The 4,512-nt window shown below is 43.1% G+C and overlaps 1 protein-coding gene across 2 annotated transcripts in view; it reads right to left on the bottom strand.

Annotated features, from left to right (window-relative positions):
* Window positions 1–517: 517 nt before the first annotated feature.
* The window catches only part of foxo (forkhead box, sub-group O), a 96,916-nt gene continuing 92,921 nt past the window's right edge, over window positions 518–4,512 (bottom strand). For both annotated transcript variants that reach the window (XM_026818309.1, XM_018034298.2), the window contains one exon: window positions 518–1,261. The gene's annotated coding sequence lies outside the window, so the exon portion shown is untranslated. The remainder of the gene's footprint in view (window positions 1,262–4,512) is intronic.

Genomic DNA, 4,512 nt, shown 5'->3' on the forward strand with positions numbered 1-4,512 from the left:
GCGCCGTACGAGCACATGAGGTTACTTTTTTAAGGGATAGAGATCGTGTTAAACGCGCGACGCGAGAAAAGAAAATTCGTGTCGGTATGCCGTCGTACCTTTCATCGACCGTAACTACTTGAAGGGGGATTTCTTCATCCCTCGAACGTTACCTTCCCTCCCGGTTCGAACTTCTCGACCTGTCCGCGACGTAAATTGACAGTACGAAAAGGAGAGATTAGAGATAAAAAGAAAGAAATGTACAGACGAACGAGCAACAGTGATCGTTCGTTAATTCCGAGTGCTTAAAATTAATTCGGAACAGGATCCGTAGGCGAAGAGGCAAAGTCGGAAGGGAAGACCGGTCGGACGATTGTCTGTGCTTTTTTTTCTATACGATTTTTACAGCGCCGGAGATCAGAGACAGACGCCTGTGCTCAGTCGTGTTCCGTTCGACAAATGAAACGGGTAATGAATTCTATGAAACGTCAGATGCCTCGTGAATATTTAAAAAATGTAGCCTGAACGCAATAGAAGCTTCGTTTCTCAATAATTTATTTAGTCAGGCGCTGAATGTTAAATTATGTAAAATCAATCAAAAGTTCGTCATCCGTCAACTTTTTTCAATGAATGTACTCGCGTGAATTCTAGCGTTACGTGACATCGCAGCTTCCGGCTATGCACGCGCGTTCCACGGAAGTCACGGAAAGCAAACAAGACGCTCCTAGGAGCTGATCGGAATGATCTAGCCGTTGATGGATCGACAGGATGTCGCTTGTTTCACCGATTCAAGGAAAATCTTTGATACTTGCATAATAGGATTCTTCAGATCGCGAGTTTAAATGATGCTAGACGCGATGTTGTAATTTTTTTATATCGTTCGCCGTTTAAATACTTTGTGCGACGTCCACCGGAACAATCTGTTTGCAAATTTTCTTCCTCGGACAAGGAATTCGGCGGCGAGTTATTTTCTCTTCGGAATTCGTGTCAGTGAAAGAATTTAAGAACGTAATGAATTTAAAGAGAATGTACCCATGATAAGTTCCCGTTGCTAGCCTTGGCTAGAGTCAATAAGAATATTCAGAATATTTTTTTCCTACCCCCGACGCGGGTGTTAAACGATTGTACGGCGTGATCCTCGCGCCGCAGTTGCACAGACTTAGATCGGCATCCTTGAGATACGTCTGGTGGTACGGTACGTATCGTGGCCTGGCGTAAGTATTTCTATATCTTATCACAATTACTTGTCGGTCCTCCCGTTCGTCCTCGACACTCGGGTCTCCTGCAACAAGAAGAAACAAGCGCATACGTATAATAAATTCCACTCGTATGCTAATTTTTAAACGTTAATTTAGCGCAGGCAATATTTTATCGTCTCACATTTGCGTTTGAAATAAATCTTGAATTGAATACTAAGTGACTAGCGAACGTCGTGACGATCATCGAAGTGTCATTTCAAATTAGATGATAGATCACAGATTTCCTTCGAACATTGGCAATGCTGCAACCTAAAATCGTCATCTAAATTCTACTAACGTCCCAAGTGGTTAATGGATCCGTTCGACCATCGATTCACGCGATACAAGCGTCGTCGAAAAAGTTGAAGGGACGATCGACGAGCCGGAGGGGTTCGTTCAGCGCGGATCTGACGGTGGCTGACGGGTTAGAAAGAACGAGCGAGCGAGCAAAGGGGAGGAGTAGCTGCTCCCTGTGGCTCGTCGTCGTCGTCGTCGTCGACGTCGTCGCGGTGATTTACATGCAGGCCGTTGTCGCGGCTGGCTTTTACCGTGCTCTCCCGTTTCTCTCTCTACCGCGCCCTTTCCAAGTCGCTCATGTACGTACGCGCGTATGTGTCACTGTGTGCGGGCACGAAATCCGGGAATTGGGTTTCGCGTTTGGCGCGTCATTACTTTGTTTATGAGCACGGGAACGCGGCGAGACAGCGAAGAAAAAGTGTCCACCGGGCAATATTTACCGGTCAAGCGCGGCGTCGCGCCTCGCGTTTTTCCACGATTTTTCCAGCCACCCAACGTGTGATCCACTTTGCGACTCGGTACCGTATCGCCGCGCCCCTTTGGCAGGCTACCAATCCCGATTTTTTTCTTCCCTCCACCTTCCTTTCCCTTCGTTCTCTTTGAATCGTCACCTTCCTAATTGTTATTTCCTCTGTCACTGTCATTACACGTTTCTTTCGCATTCGTCTCAAGCAAATTCTATTGCGTACAATAGATCCCGTAAATTATTGATTCACGAGGGATCTGTGTACAAGTTGGTCCATAATTCTGAGTCAATCGTATGCGCGTATAACGGCGGGTCGTCGAATTTTCATGAAGAGACGCCGGGCACGATAAGTGCGACGATTGACGGCAGGGAGTGGTCTCGAAACTCACGCGGCAGGTGAAAGGTAAAGGACTGGATTGCGTGATGAGATGCATTACGAACGATTACTCCTGTTTCTCCTGTTAACTCGGATCCCGCGCTCTCACTGCGCCGCGCGGTAATGCGTTATTAAACAGCTGCTTCGAGGGAGACCTCTAATGGGAAGCGCGAATTGCTCGTTTGAATCGCTGACGAATTTCCCTCCCCGACTCGCCTCTGTATTCTTCCTTACTGTCCACGAATACGAACGACAAACGAATCTTTCTCTGATACTGAAATCGTTGAAACATCTGTTTGAATTCGTGCAAGTAGTCGATATTCAAAATGGCTCGATTCACGTTTCAGACAATTTCTGATGGTGTTTATTCGATGTAGAGATTCAGACATTTATTTCGAATATCTATATATATTGAATGTCACGCGATATTTGTTGGACCAATCGCTGGGACTGCTCTGTCTCATATGTGTATAAGTTGTATACGTGCAAATGTATGTGTGAGGAAAATATCGCTCCGTTGAAAATCGTTCTAGGACTAAGGCGATAATTTCAGTTCTCGCTCCGACGTTGGTTCCGACTCATCCATTTGACGAAAGAGCAAAATATATTGCTCTTAATAATAGTTTGATTGTTAACGAAACCGCGCACGACGATATTAATAACAACGAAATATTCCATAATAAATATTAATTTAACGAGTGATTTTCTTACGTAAAGCCCACCAAAAACAGTAATATTAACAGTGAATCACATTTACTTGAGATTTCGATTTTCAAGCGACTAGAGGAAGCAAACAAGAATAACCACATTAAAGAATTTAATGATATGTGTTATGGATTGTTGCAACATTAATGCAGGATGTAGTTGACCGGGTTCATAAGTCATGTTCAATAAATTTAAATATATGTAACTAAAAAGCTATTCCTATCGCATTCACGGCTTACTATGTATGCATGTACGTTTGCGGTCTAGTCTGCCTACCACAAACTCGCGAAAGTGGAAATGGCAGCATGTGCGCATAAATTTCGTTATGTAGCCAATTTATTATTAGCGCCTTGAAATCTCACTTTGATTCCTGCCTCATTGTCTTACGTATTACCCAAGCAGAACGTAGTTGACAAAATAATAAATATTCTATGATATTAAATAATGCGAATCTTATGTTAATACAAAATTTTCATACAATACAGCAAGAAGTTTGACTCAGAGTTCACATCGTTCGTAGTTCGTCAATGATTGATTGCATCATTAATTTATTCAATAATTTTCTTTTGTCTTTCTGAACTTCACTCGTCGTTGCATTCCGCTTTTCGTACGTAACACGTGCGTTTCTGGATTTAATTCTCGATGTAGAATATTTGTAGTATTCGTAATAACTCGGCGCAGTGAGACCGATTATACGTGTCGTTGCGCTTAAGTATGAACGAGAATGAAAGGAACAACTGGTGGCTATAAATTGCGGCTGCTTACAGAAATACCACGGTCCTCGTGTGGCCGAGCGTGTTAACCGGTAATTAATGAATCATCCTGGAATTAATCTCGCACGAGCTTAAAATCTCTTCCACTCGACGATCGAATATTGTTCACTAATATTTCTCAATCATTGTTATAGCGAAATTCAATCTGTATCTATGAATATCTGTATTGTTCCAATTTCAATCTCGAGGACTGAAGGATAATTCATTTGCTCACCATAAATATCGTTCACGAATTAATCCGACGATACGAGAGGCGCAATAAAATTTGATCAGGGTGTACAAGCGGATTTTCTTAGTGGATGGTCAGAGAGGTAAAATAGAGATGGTAGAACAGTCAGTCGTTCATAGGTACACAAAAAGCTCTTCGTGGGTATGAAAGTCGGGCGTCGATGGTAAAACGTGCGTCCCCGGACTTGCTAATGGATCCCGCACTCCGATTTCACCTTCTCCTCTTTTTCACTGGTTGGTCCACTTAAAGCTACGTATTCTCCACAGCTTTGCCCAGGTGCCTCGCGTGGGAAACGTATATACGTAATTCGAGCACGAGTTTCGCTTTATCTGTTAAACGTCTTCATTTTACCTTTCGCCTAGTCTTGCACAAGATCGTTTAAGGATGTATTGGCTATACAGTCAATCCCAAAAGTTTATGTACCTTAGAAAAACGCATTTTCTATAATT

This window comes from Ceratina calcarata, unplaced genomic scaffold, assembly GCF_001652005.2.
Source record: "Ceratina calcarata isolate Rehan_Ccalc_2016 unplaced genomic scaffold, ASM165200v1 scaffold78.2, whole genome shotgun sequence".
In the NCBI taxonomy this organism is placed as follows: Eukaryota; Metazoa; Arthropoda; class Insecta; order Hymenoptera; family Apidae; genus Ceratina; species Ceratina calcarata.